Here is a 15,514-nt window from a genome sequence, read left to right as displayed (position 1 = left end):
GCTGTGGTCACAAAGAAAGGAAGACACCAGCTCTACTGGCCAAGGGGCTCGAGTCTTGAAGGATGAGTAGGAGTTTAATTGGGGCACAGAGTGGGAAAGAACCTTCAAGATAATTGCAACAGCATTTTCAAAGATACGAAGTTGTGAAAAACCGTGGTACACATGGGGATCGTGTAGTGGAGGCTCATTAAGTCACAGGACGTCAAGCCATTCCCCACCGCCTGAGCCCACCGCCGACAAGCCAATGAACCACAGCAGTCTCTCCCCAGGCTGCCTCGCCAGAGGGGTCCAGGCAGCTATGACAGGGCTGTGGAATCAGTGCTTGAGAAGGAGCCTCTCTGCCATCTGGGACTCAGTTTTTGTGTCGCTGGATTGATTATAAGGGGCTTAGAGAAGAACGGCAGGTGATGAAGCTGGGACAAAGTTGGGATGGCAGTTTGGGACCAGGATCTAAAGAGCCTTAGATGTCATTCTGAATTCCTTCTGTTGATGACAGAAAGCCGCTAAAAGTTTTTAGGCAGGGGAATAACACAGTCGGAGCCGTGTTGCAGAAATAACCTCCATGCGCAGTGTAGTCCACTTCAGAGCTGCAGCTCACGGGCGTGTGGCTATTGATTGTGAGACGTGTGGTAGAGAACTCATTACGCTCAGAGTGTTGAGGTTTGCAAAGGACGTCCTTAAAACAACAAGGAAAGGTGGAGTTAACATTGCTCCCATCACCTCTTTCACTCACACTGGGGAGGTAGAAAAAGGGGCGGCAGTCCCCTGCTGCACCGGGAATCTTGTTGGGTCTTGGAACCGCCCCTGCCCCCTTTGAGTATATCGGGCACTAAAAACTGCTACTTGTTTCCTATTTGATAACTTCTTTTTCCTGGTTCACACTGCTTTTATACTCCCATATCTCTCTGAGCTTGTTATGTCAACCTAACTCTTGGTCCATTTGTTCCACCAGTTCTGCATCGGGGTGTGTGCTGTTTGGCTGTCTTTCTTTTAGAGCGGTTGTCTTCCTCAGAGGTGTGGTTTGGCCTAGGGGCTCATATTTCCCTGAGAGTGTCAGCTTCCCCCTCTGCTAATGTGTGTTAGCAGGGAAGCCAAAATTCAGGCCCTTGTGTGTGTCCCTCCTGGTGAGTTTACGGAGAGAGGAGGGAATGAGCCCCAGAGCAGGAGTCCCAGGAACCACAGAACCATGCAGCCTCTCCTTTGATTTTCCCTGTTCACAGCTACCACATCATTGATGCCCCTGCTCAGAGCTGTATCTGTAAAGCCCCAGAGAGACACAGCCTTGGGAGGTGCTGGGGTCCCCAGATTGCAAGGCTCCAGGCCTGGGGCCTAGATCAGCCTTGCTTTCATCATCCTCTCTGCTCAGCAGGGTTGGGGAGCTGGTACTCTCAAGACCTGGCCCGTTGCTGACTATTTCTGTGACGATGGACGAGCTCTGGTAGTCCCAAGGCAGTGTGGGAGAATGGCAGGAGCTGAACTTCCAGAACTTCCAGCTCTTCTCCTGCTCCTGTCTCAGCCTGCAGCACCATGCTGCCGGCCCCGCCCGACGACCCCCACCCCTGCTGGGAGTAACAACCTTCAGTTTCTCCAGGATTTTCTCACGGCTTCTTCTTAGTGCTTTACGTCCGCGTGCACTTCCCTCACACATCTGCAGTTTCTCCAGAAGTGACTGGGGAAATGTTCACGCTCTTGTCAATGGTGTTAATAATCTTCTCCATGAACCACGGGCCCGAGCCTCGCGATTTAATATATTACAAAAAAGCAGATATTCTAAGGCCTAATTATTCTAGAATTAACTATTGCTACACTCAGTTTCACTTATTTGAGAAAATTTAAGAATAATTTAAGGCTTTTTTGCAACACTGTAATTTTTGAAACTTATTGATCAACTACCTATCTTTTTATGAAGTATTTTTTTTTGCTGAGGAAGATTCACCCTGAGCTAACATCTATACCAGTCTTCCTCTATTGTGTATGTGGGTTGCTGCTGCAGCATGGCCACTGACAAGTGGTGTAGGTCCGCATCTGGCAACCAAACCTGGGCACCAAAGGGAAGCATGCTGAACTTCAACCAGTAGGCCACGGGGCCGGCCCCCTTTAAGTTTTTAAATATAAATTTTATTTATTTTTGGTATAGACAATACTACGTTTATTTGGTTCAAAATTTCAAAGGTACAGAAAGGTATATGCCATAGTGAAAAATTTCCCTCCTTCTGCTGCCCCACAGCCGCCCCGTTACCTGCAGGAAACTGATGTGACCAGCTTCTTGTGGAGAGAACTTACGTCCCCACTCCACCTGTTGTGTTATGAAAACTTTCAAACCCACAGAAAAGTTGGAAAAATACAGTGAACTCGTTTACCTAGATTCACCAGTGGTTTATGTTTTGCAACATTTGGTTTTTGTGTGTGTGTCTGTGTGTCTCTCTCTATGCCCTTGCAGGACATTTGGTCCTGACCAAAACATCCTTAAGACATTTGGTGTCTACTAATCTTCTATGCATGTGCATGTGCACACACAGATACGTCTGTACACATATACTTTTTTCTCGGAACGTTCTGAAAGTAAGCTGCAAACATCACGGCTCTTACCCCTAAATCCTTTGGCAGGTGTCTCCTAAAAACAGGGACCTTCTTCTGCACAACCACCATATCACTGTCACACCCAAGAAATTTACCATTAAGACAATAAAATATCAAAGTCCTCTCAGATAGTGTCCTTTACAGCGAAATTTCCCTCTAGAATCCAATCAGAGAGCACTGATTAAGTTTAGTTATCACATCTCGTTAGTCTACAGCAGCCTAGATCTGTTGTCTTGTAGAGTGGCCCTGAGTAGGGACCTGTTTCTTCATGACCAGATTTAGGCTAAATGGTTTTGGCATGGCACATAACGTGGTCGACCTCCTATCTTTGATTCCATAAATAGAAGCTCCCTCAGGAATAACCTATATAAGGGTGTGTAGTGCTCCTTTTGAGAATTTATAAAAGAATCACCTCAAGGCACAAAATGGTGAAAACGGGTTCCTGAGAGGGCAAATCTCCACTCCAAACGGCATAGCACAATGTTATAGCCCTCTCCTTTCAACCTTCTGATTTGATAACATCTTTAAAATGTGATGTCATTGTCAGAGGAGCGTAAGTTCTGCCAGGGTAAATGAGTTTTGATGGCATGGTCCTCCTCTGATGTGCCAGGAACGTCCTCAGGAAGCACCTGAGTCTGCTGTCCAGTTGTAATCAAAGAGCAGCTCAATATTCACGTCCAACGTCCATTTTGCCAAATGCTATTCATTCTGGCAATTATCTTCACCATCCAGATGGACTGTCCTGGTGAATAAACTCTAGTAAACAGGTTAACTCTCTGGAATGTGTTTGATGACCAACTCAGCGTGGTGTGTGACAGGATGTGGCCATTCAAAACAAAACCTTTTACAGAAGCATGTTAAAACTTTTCTAGGCCTTTTCTCTTCTCTGGAAGGTTAAAGCCTGGGGTTTCAACTGTGCACTTCAGCATTTGGACATGTCCAAGAAGCTATTTTCTGAGACAAGTCTGGGGCCTGCTTTCCAGTTCTCTTCTAATCTGTTCTCGGTGGAGATGAGATGACCTTCCATCCAGGCAAGTGTATGTAATTGGCTTTTAAATTTTCATAGGAAATTCGCAGATTTGCTTCCTGCATCACTGCCAGCAAAGCTTTGGCCTTTCTTTTAATCAACTGTTCAGAATACCTGCATGTCAGGCAATTCACCTGTTGTTATCTTACTTTTTCTACAGCCCACGCTGATTGCATAAACAAGCGAGTGAACATGAGTTTTAAGAAAGAGCCTAAGGGCCTGCTAACCTCCCCTTCCTCCTAAGTGGTTTTGGAGGTGAGGGTGCATATCCCTTCCCCAGATTGGAGTCTGAGGGAGGAGTGGTCTGAGAAAGAATATTCAAATTTATAATATAGTTTTATTTTTGCAAAAATGAAAAATGACCTATCCCTTTCTTAATAAAGACTATAGAATGTGAAGCTCTGGTGGATGGGGGTAAGCGAAGGGCTGTGCTCCTCTCTCATCCACCCCTCACAAGTGGAGTGAGACATGCGTGTTTATCAAAAGAGGGCACAGGTTTAAAGGATTATGAGAGAGAGTACTAAACTCTCTAATTACACTCTACTCCTGCAGGCTGAGCCCAAGCAACAGGTGGATAATGTTGGAAACTTCTTTCCACTTTGGACCACATTAGTACCAAGTAATACAGGAATAGAAGGCCAGTGTGACTCGCCATCCAAGAAGCTGTATTAGAAAGTGTCAAGAAAGATGGTAACAGAAGTTCACAGGAAGGGGCATCAAGGAAGTTGCCAAAGCCAGACACCAAGGAGGGAGCTGTGACTGGCGCCAGTGAGCACATGCAGTGGGTGATCGTTGGCACTCAATAGACACTACTAAGGCATCTGTACTCACTTTACATTCTTCTGATTTGGTCATCCTTATTTATAGATGTCTAACATGGCATGTCAACTTGATCACCAGAAAGTTGGTATATCCAGGCTACATTGTAATAGCGCCACACAGAAATCCCATCAAAGAACTACAAATCCATTGTGCCCTTGACTTTTAAAGACGGTCCATGTAAGAAACAATCATATCAAATCACTATTATATAAAGACCTGTATATGACTGGTTCCTTTCAAAGTTTCTATCCCTATGCATTGATGGGCTTCCTTTTGTTAAAAAATGAAAGCTGTGCAGCTTATGTGTGTTTCTCATTTTGCCTTAGTTCTTAGCGAAGTCTTATGCTCAGTCATAAAGCCTTATATTGGTCTAGGGTTTTGGACCAAACTCTCTCCCAGTCTTTACTGCTTTGTAGTTGGTCTTTAAAAACAAAATAAAACAAAACTTTTAAAAGGAATTCTTACGTATTTTTGACTATTCGTTTTCACTGTCTATGTCTTTTTGGAAATAGGTGGCATATCATATTAACAGTTCTTTCAGAAATAATTCCACACAGTGGCTTCTATTATAAAGTCTTATCTAAACATAAATTTTCCTTTTTTAAAAATTAATTTTTGTTTTAAAGACAACTTTTCGGGGCAGTTTTAGGTTTACAATAGAATTGAGAGGAAATCCAGAGATTTCCCATATACTCCTGGTCCCCACACACGCACAGGCTCCCCCATTATCGACATCACGCACCAGAATGGTACATTTTTTTACCAAGGATGAACCTGCACTGACACATCTTAATTACCTCTAGTCCATAGTTTACCTTACGATTTACTCTTGGTGTTGTACATTCTATGGGTTTCGGCAAATGTATAATAACATATATCCATCATATAAGAACATATATTATCGTGTGGAACATTTTCAATGCCCTAAAAATTCTCTGTGCTTTGCCCATTCATCCTTCCCCTCCTTTCCCTACAACCACTGGCAACCACTGATCCTTTTATTTTCTCCATAGTTTTGCCTTTTCCAGAATGTTATACATTTGGAATCATACAGTTTGCAGCCTTTCAGATTGCCTTCTTTCACTTAGTAATATGCATTTAAGGTTCCCCCATGTCTTTTCATGACTTGCTAGTGCATTTCTTTTTAGCACTGCATAATATTCCATTGTCTGGACGTACCACAGTTTATCTATTCCTTCACCTACTAAGGGACATCTTGGTTGCTTCCAAGTTTTGGCAGCCATGACTAAAGCTGCTATAAACATCCATGTGCAGGATTTTGTGTGGACAGAAGTTTTCAACTCCTTTGAGTAAATACTAACGAGCACAATTGCTGGATTGTATGGTGAGAATATGTTTAGTTTTGTAAGAAATCACCAAATTGTCTTCCTAAGTGGCCGTACCATTTTGCATTCCCACTGGCAATAGATAGGAGTTCCTGTTGCTCCAGACACTCATCAGCATTTGATGTTGTCAGTATTCTGGATTTTGGCCATTCTAATAGGTATGTAGTGGTATCTCATCATTGTTTCAATTTGCACTTCCCTGGTGACGTATGGTGTGGAGCATTTTTTCATATGCTTATTTGTCATCTGTATATCTTCTTTGGTGAGGTGTCTGCTAAGGTCTTTTGACCATTTTTTTAGTGAGGTTTTTTGTTTTTTTATTATCGAGTTTTAAGAGTTCTTTGTATATTTTGGATAACGGTTCTTTATCAGATGTGTCTTTTGTAAATATTTTCTCCAAGTCTGGGCTTGTCTTCTCAATCTCTTGATATTGTCTTTTGCAGAGCAGAAGTTTTTAATTTTAATGATGTCCAGATTATCAATTATTTCTTCACAGATTCTGTCTTTAGTGTTGTATCTAAAAACGTATCACTATACTTAAGGTCATATAAGCTTTCTCCTATGTTATCTTCTAGGAGTTCTATAGTTTATGTTTTACATTTAGGTCTATGATCCATTTTGAGTTAATTTTTGTGAAGGGCCTAAGTCTGTGCCTAGATTCAGTTTTTTGCATGTGGATGTCCAGTTATTCCAGCACCATTTGTATATTAACCTTGTATCCTGAAATCTTAGTATAATTGCTTATTCGTTCCAGGAGTTCTTTTGTTGATTCTTTAAGATTTTCTACATAGATGATCATGTCATCTGCAAACAAAGACAGTTTTATCTTTCTCCCTAGTCCGCATACCATTTTTGTTCTTTTCTTGCCTTATTGCATTAGCAAGGACTTCCAGTATGTTGTAAAGAAGTGGTGGGAGTGGACATCCTTGTCTTGTATCTGATCTTAGAGGGAGAGCTTCGAGATTCTCACCATTAACTATGATGTTAGCTGTAGGTTTTTTGTAGATAGTCTTTATCAAGTTGAGAAAGTTCTCCTCTAATCCTAATTTACTGAGAGTTTTGTCATAAATGGGTGTTGGATTTTGTCAAATGTTTTTTCTGCATCTATTGTTATGATCATGTGATTTTTCCTTTTTAGTCTATTGATGTCATGAACTAATTGATTTTTGAATGTCGAACCAGCCTTGCACACCTGGGTTAGATCCCACTTGGTTGTGGTATATAACTCATTTTATACCTGTTTGGATTCAATTTGCTAATATTTTTCTGAGGATTTTTGCAACTATGTTCATGAAAGATAATTGTCTGTAGTTTTTTGTTATGTCTTTGTCTGGTTTTGGTATTAGGGTAATGCTGGTCTCATAGAATGACTTAGGAAGTATTCCATCTGTGGAAAGAGACCATAGAGAATTAATATAATTTCTTAAATGTTTGTAGAATCACCAGTGAACCCATATAGGCCTAGAGATTCCTGTTTTAGAAAGTTATTAATTATTGATTCAATTTCTTTAATAGATAGAGGCCGATTCAGATTGTGTGTTTCTTCTTGTGTGTCTTGGCAGATTGTGTTTTTCAAGGCATTGGTGTATTTCACCTAAGTTATCAAATTGTGGACAGAGAGTAGTTCATAGTATTTTTTTATTATCCTTTCATTTCCATGGGATCTGTAGTGATGTCCCCTCTTTCATTTCAGTTATTAGTAATTTGTGTCCTCTCTCTCTTTTTCTTAGTCTGGCTAAAGGCTTATCAATTTTATTAATCTTTTCAAAGAGCTAGCTTTTGGTTTAGTTGATTTTCTTTATTGATTTCTTGTTTTCTGTTTCATTGATTTCTGCTTTAATTGTTATTATTTCTTTTCTTCAACTTTCTTTGGATTTAATTTGCTCTTCTTTTTCTACTTTCCTAAGCAGAAAACTTAGATTATTGATTTTAAATCTTTCTTCTTTTCTAATATATGCATCCAATGCTATAAATTTCCCTCTAAGCACTGCTTTTGCAGCATCCTACAAATTTTGATAAGTTGTGTTTTCATTCTCATTTAGTTCAAAGTATTTTAAAATTTCTTTTGAGATTCCTTCTTTGATCCATATGTTATTTAGAAGTGTGTCTTTTAATTCCTATTTGTTTTTGGATTTTTCAGTTATTTCTCTGTTATTGATTTCTAGTTTAATCCCATCATGTTCTGAGAGCAGACATTGTATGATTTATGTTCTTTTAAATTTGTTAAGGTGTGTTTTATGGTACAGAACGTGGTTTATATTAGTAAATGTTCCATGTGAGCTTGAGAAAAATATATATTCTACTGTTTTAAGATGAAGTAGTTTATAGGTGTCAATTACGTCCAGTTGTTGATGGTGTTGTTGAATTAACTATGTCCTAACTGATTTTCTGCCAGCTGGATCTGTGCATTTCTCAATATTATTATTTGGAACAAAGTGTTACTGTTAGATCAATTAAAAATAAGAAAAATAAAAGTTTTTGTTTTACCTTCTCTTATTCCTTCTTTTACGCTCTTCCTTTCTCTTTGTAGATTCAGCTTTCTGACCCATATTATTTTCATTCTCTCTAAAAAACTTCTTTTAACATTTCCTGCAAGGCAGGTCTACTGGCAACAAATTCCTTGAATGTTTGTTTGTCTGAGAAAATCTTTATTTTTCCTTCACTTTTGTAGGTTAATTTCACAAAGTACAGAATTCTAGGTTGGTGGGTATTTTCTCTCAACACTTTAAATATTCACTCCACTCTCATCTTGCTTGCATAGTTTCTGAGGAGAAGGTGGATGTAATTAGAATCTTTCTTGCTCTATAGATAAGGTTATTGTTCTCTCTGGATTCTTTCACAATTTTTTTCTTTATTTTTGATTTTCTGTAATTGGATAATGATATACCAAGGTGTAGATTTTTTCGTTTGTTTATTTTTTTCAAAAATATCGAAAGATTTTATTTTTAATTTTTATTATTTTTTTCATTTATTTGTTTATTTTTGGATGTACATCATAATATATTTTGAATTCTGTGTAGATTACATCTACACAGAATACATCATGTTCACCACCCGAAAACTAATTATAGTCCATCCCCTCACATGTGAGCTTAATCATTCCTTTTGCCCTCCCTCCTCCTCGCTTCCCCTGTGGTAACCATTCTCCATTGCTGTGTGTTTGTTTGTTGTTGTTTTCATCTTCTATTTATGAGTGAGATCATATGGTATTTGACTTTCTCCCTCTCACTTATTTCACTCAGCATAATACCCTCAAGGTCCATCCATGTTGTCACAAATGGCCAGATTTCATCATTTCTTATGGCTGAGTAGTAGTCCATTACGTATAAATACCACATCTTCTTTATCCATTCGTCCCTTCTTGGGCACCTAGGTTGCTTCCAAGTCTTGGCTATTGTGTACAATGCTGCAATGAACATAGGGGTGCAAGTATCTTTATGCCTTTGTGTTTTCAAGTTCTTTGGGTAAATACCCAGCAGTGGGATAGCTGGATCATATGGTAGATCTATCCCTAATTTTTTGAGGATCCAAGGTGTAGATTTTTTGATATTTATCCTGCTTTGTGTTTCCTGAGCTTCTTGGATCTGTGGTTTGGTGTCTGACATTAATTTGAGGGAAATTATCAGTCATTATTGTTCCAAATATTTCTTCTGCCCCTTTCTCTTTCTGGTATTCCCATATGTTCCACATTTTGTAATTGTCCCCAAGTCCTTGGATATCCTGTTCTATTGTTTTTCAGCCTTTGTTTTCTTTGCTTTTCAGTTTTTTAAAGGATTCTATTGCAATATCCTCTAGCTCAGAGAGTCTTTCCTCAATTATGTCCAGCCTTCTCATAAGTCCATCAAAGGCATTCTTCATTTCTGTTACAGTGTTTTTTTATCTCTAGCATTTCTTTTTGGTTCTTTCTTAGGATTTCCATCTCTCTGCTTACATTGTCCATCTGTTCTTGCATACTTTCTACTTTATCCATTAGAACCCTTAGCATATTAATAATAGTCTTTGTAAATTCCTGGTCTGATAATTTCAAGATCTCTGCCATGTCTGGTTCTGATGCTTGCTCTATCTCTTCAATTGTGATTTTTCCATTTTGGTAACCTTGTAATTTTTCTTGATAGCTAGACATGATGTACCAGGTAAAAGGAACTGCTGTGAATAGGCCTTTAGTAATGTGGTGGTGAGACATGAGGGGAGGGGAAGCATTCTATAGTCCTATGATTAGGTCTCAGTATTTTAGTGAGGCTATGCCTCTGGACTGTGAGCTTCACATGTTTCTCAGTATTTTTCTCCTCTTTTAGGTGGAGCAAGATGGCTAGAGTGAACTGGAGTTGGGTATTTCCCTTCCCTAGTTCACTTACGCTCTGATAACACCCCAGCAGGTTGGGTTCTGGTTAACTAGTTTCCCCTGGGGGCAGGCCTTGTTAGGAACAGAGTGCTCTGGCCTACTCAAAATGGTTCCTTTTCCCCTCCCCCTGCTGGAAGCATGAGGGGATTTTTCTCTGATATTTACTGTGGAAATCTGGTTGAGCTCCTGGAGGTAAATCTCACAGTATTGTAGGGGTCCCCCATGACTGGGTCCCCATGAAGTTTTTTACTCTCAGACCTGTCTACACTGAGCCTCTACCTCAATCACAATTCAGGCTTTCCTATCCTTGTGCTGCTTCCCATGGAGGTTTCCACTGGAGTCTCTGCTCTGGTCAGCCACAGCTCCCTGTGTTCACTTGCTGTCTCTCCAGTCTTGGGGGCAGTGGTTTGCCTTGTGTCCTCCCCTCTCTTATTGGATCCAAGAGGAGTTGTTGGTTTTTCAGTCTGTTCAGCATTTTACTTGTTAGGATGGAGTGGCGACTTCCAAGTTCCTTACATGTGGAACTGGAAACCAGAAGTCCTATCCTTTCTTTAAACATGCAATTTTAACACATTTTAAAAGATCTTGAAATAGCTATTTATGCACACACACACACAGCTGCAGTCTTAAAAACGTGAAAAGATGGGATACTGTGGGCAAAATTTTAAAGGAAAACTACTTTAGTCCTGGGACATTCCTTTTAAAAAGATCATTGACATTCATTTCTCTCAAATTCCTTATCTTCATGCCCTGATTATAAATAAGAACAAAAGTCATAGCAATTAGTACTGTGTATTGGGCACTCACTGTGTTCCAGGTCTGTATTAGACGCTTCACCTATGTTATTGCTAATCCTCATCAACAACAATGCATAAAAGGAGTTACTTAATCTACCTCATAGATTAAGAAACTGAGGGTCAGAAAGGTTGAGCACCTTGCCTAAGGTCACACAGTTAGTAGTTTAATTAGCCTAATAATAATAATATTTTAAATCTCTATGGTCAAACGTAATCTGTCAGAATCCTTCCAGACCATGGTTATTAGTGAAAGCCTGTTGGCTTAGGAGGCAAGTAACCTTTGCAAACTCTGATAGGTTCATGGACTGTATGTGAGTGTGCATGCACACACGTGTATGTATGCAAGTAAGATAACTTTGGACTATGTTGTTACTGTCTCATGGTTCATAATCCTATTCCAAAATATGTCTTCCTAACCTGTTTTATCGTAATCCCTAATAAGGCTTCTTCTCATCTCACCCATTATGCACCTCAGTGTTGTAGTTTCCAGCAGGAGGATGCCTGGTTTTTAGGTGGTATTAATGATTTATAAACAAGTAGGTTTCTTATTAGGCTAAAACTTGTTTGGCTTTAATTTTTTGGTAACCTTGTGTTTAGCCATCCTAAAATCTAATTGTCTTTTTCAACCCAAATAAGCTATTTCCTTCTTAGACCCAAGAGCTGTCTAGCTTTGAAGATCAAAGGACATGCTGTTTCAGAGCTCAAAACTTTCCATGACATGTTGCTGAGGCAGGACATAAATTTGCAATCCTTGATGTGTCCTAAGGAGTTCATTCTAGAGGGGGGCATCTGATTCAAAAGCAGCACGCCGTACTCCCCTGAGTTGTGAAGGACACCCAACTGCTCAAAGTTAGTTGGGAGCACACGATGTGACTGCATTGGACACAGACTCTACCACCTGGGAAACCAAATGGAGAATGCTTCTGAGAAGCTAGACTACACCCAGCATCGATGACATCTCAAAGGGAAAGGGCAGCATTGGTTGGAAAATGTGAAACTTGTATTTGTCAACAACAACACTAAAATTTAAGGGCTCATGTAGAAAAACTTGATTAAAATACAAATTTAATATATTAATGTTTTATCTTCTCAATGAAAACTAAGAATAGTCCACACATTTTTCATGCTCAATAGAGCCTTAAGAGAGGTTAACGTAGAACATTAAAGATCATCTATTAAAGAATTACATTTCACAACAGTGAGTAAAAGGAAAAAACATTAGCAAACAAAGGATGCTATTCTTCCCCCCAGTTTATTTCCATGCTCAAACTACACTATTAATTACAAGAGGAAAAAAAAGACAAAGTTGAAAGCTCTTAAAATTTAGGATGTAATAGAATTGTTTTTTCTTGAGCAATACTGTTTTAAGTCTGTTTATTCCAAAGTCGGGTCAGAATGTCTCCTCAGGTTACAAAACGCAGTGGATTCTACTAGTATGCTACTTCTTAGTTGTAAGGCAGGGACCTTTAGAGTCTTTCAACCTCTACGACTACAGGGATATGTTCATACAACATATCTGAGTTTCTAAAAGTTATTGAACACAAGCAAAACTTTGCCAACTCGCGGTTGAGCCATTCTTTTAGATGGCCACTTGGGCCCCACCCACGTGTTTGGCATTAACCAGGTCTATTTAAAACCACCCGTCGCCTGTCAGTGAAAGAGAACCGAGGGTAATACACATGTCACGCTGCCTCCTGATGGAACCTATTGAAATGATGCGTGAACGCGCACGGACTCTGACAACTGCTCTCTGGTGACTTTTCAAGCAGCCACAGGAATTTCCAGTTCCATAATCACCTAGGAAGGGTCAGCATGGCTGGAAGACCAAGTTAAACAACTGTGGGATGTGTAAAAAGATAGAGACCAATTCTGCTCCTTCAGTATTTATAAGTGACTAATGTAACACGTCCTATGGAGCACAAAATGCATGATGACCTTTATTATTATTATAATTAATATAGTTATTATCCCTTGCTGAAAGAGCATTTATTTAGCTAATGAATACTTGAAACAGCTCGCAAGTATTTTAAAGGCACATACAGGCGGTTCCTATGTAGAGTTGCCTACTAGTTAGGAGTGAAGATGCTAGAGTCGGATTCCCTAGGGCCATGTCCTGCCTTCCTTGCCATTTCCTGGCTGTATGACTACAGCTAGTTTCTTAACCTAAGACTTGTTTTTAAAAATCTGTGAAATAAGATTAATACCTTAGCAGGTGTGAGTGAGGGTTGGATGACTTGGTTGGCGTACAGCATTCTGCACAGTTCTTGCACATAGTAAGCTCCCCCTCTACACCCTGCACTTCTCTCCTGTGCCTCACTTTCTCCCCCTGCTGGCATCTTTCTTTATAGGACCATGCTGCCTTGTGTCTGGACTGTGGTCACCCATCTGCTCGTTTAACCACTCTATGTACCCGTGCCGGGTTAATCTTCATAAACCACCATTTGGCATGCACATCACTTTCTCCTTGGCTCAAAAATGTTCGGTGGTTCCCAATTGACTACCAGAAAAAAAATCAAACTTGTTGGCATGATGTTTAAAACCCCCCCAAATGGGCCTAACCTGCCTCTCCCACTCCTCTCCTCGTGATTCTCCAACACATTGTATTTGTTCTCACCTCCAAGCCTTTTCCCATTTCTCCTGCAGGGAGAAGTTCTCACCACCTTTTCATGATCTCCTTTAGGTGAAAGTTCTATCCTCTAAGGAGTTCCTCTGTCACCTTGGGCACAGCCCCTGCACCCCGGATCCCCACGTCATTGACTCCAATTTGAGGTTTCCTGGAAGTGACATTGCCCTTTTCTATTTTCCCACCCCATTTCTCCTCACTGGATGCTTGAGCTCCCCATGGACAAGTGCCCATGTCGCCTGCTTCTCAGCATCTTCTGCACCAACACAACACTGTGCCCTTCAGGCAAGGCTGCTGGAGGTGAGGTACATCCTGAGAGGTGATGAGGGGACTTGAAGAGACAGAATACAGTTCATGTACAAGACAGGAATGGACTGGCCATGCCCATTTTACTCTGTCAGCGGGTCTGAAAATGAAACTTTTTTGTGTGTGTGTCTCAAGAAAGATTCACTTTGTTATTAATACCGTCTGCATAAGGGGCTGGGATAAAATGATCAAAATTAGCTCTGCAAATAGTGCTAATTTAGGAATGCCTTGTCTTATCCTGAGGTCATTTATTCAGCAGATGTTGCTATGTCCCTGCTATTAAGAGGTACCATGCAAGTCATTGGAATCACAATTCCTGTCTTCCAAGACTGGCAGAGAGGCAGATAAATAAATGAGCACTTTTACCCTTAGAGTTGGAAGTGCTACAGGAGCCTAAGCACAGGGTACTGTTCGTGCCCTCATACATGGCACTTAACACAGTCAGGAGAGGTCCAGGGAAATTTCCTGAGGATGGGCTATTTAAATTGAGGTCAGAAAGATGAATTGGCATTAGTTAAGAAAAGAGGAAGTGGAGAGGCCGTATGAGGCAGGAGGGACAGTGTGTATCAAGACCAGGAGGTGAGAGAACAGGATGTGTTTATAACTCAAAATGATGCAGTAAGTTGAGAGGTACTGGATGAGGGTTGGGGCAGATGGTACAAGCTATAAAATCAAAGTGAAGAGATTGGCAGGGGTCAGATTATGCAAAGTGTTTTACGCCATGTTAAGGAATTTGGACTCTATCCTGAGGGTGTTGGGGCAGGCAGCCTCTGAGACAGAATGAGTTAGGAAGTGTTCCCTCCTCTTCTCTTTTTTTGTTACTTCTTTAAATATTTGGTAGCATTCATCAGTGAAGCCCTCTGGTCATGGTTTTTGTGTGTGTGTGGAAAGTTTAAAAATTACTAATTCAATATCTTTATTTGTTATAGGTCTATTCAGATTTTTCTTTCTTCTTGATCAGTATCATAGTTCGTGTGTTTTTACATATTCATTTCATCTAGGTTATCTAATTTGTTGGCATATAAATGTCCATGGTATTTTCTTATAATTCTTTTTATTTCTGTAAGGTCAGTAGTAATAACCCTTTTTTATTACTGATTTTAGTAGTTTGAGTCTTCTCTGTTTTTTTTTTGTTGTCAGTCCAGTTAAATGTTTTACAATTTTCTTGATCTTTTCAAAGAATAAACTTTTGGTTTCTTTGACTTTCTCTTGTTTTTCTGTTCTACTTTTCATTATTTTACCTCTAATCCTTATTATTTCTTTCCTTCTGCTTTTTTGGGGGGTTTACTTTGCTTTTTTTTTTCCTAGTTTTTTAAGGTGAAATGTTAGGTTATTGATTTGAGATCTTTCTTGGTTTTAATACAGGTGTTCACAGCTGCACATTTCCCCCTAGGCTCTGCAGTAGCTTCACCCTGTAAGTTTTATTACGTTGTGTTTTTATTTTCATTAATTTCAAAGTGTTTTCTAACTTCCCTTGTGATTTCTCCTTTGATCAACTGATTATTTAGGTGTATGTTGTTTAATTTTTGCATATTTGTGAATTTCCAAACCTTCCTTCTGTTATTGATTTCTAATCATTACATTGCAGTTGGAGAACATACTTTGTATGATTTCAATCCCTTTTAATACATTGCAGCTTGTTTTATGCCTTAATATATGGTCTACTCTGGA

This window comes from Equus asinus, chromosome 11 (assembly GCF_041296235.1).
Source record: "Equus asinus isolate D_3611 breed Donkey chromosome 11, EquAss-T2T_v2, whole genome shotgun sequence".
Classification (NCBI taxonomy): domain Eukaryota; kingdom Metazoa; phylum Chordata; class Mammalia; order Perissodactyla; family Equidae; genus Equus; species Equus asinus.
The sequence above is the reverse complement of the archived record's forward strand: the minus strand, read 5'-3'. Positions refer to the sequence as shown.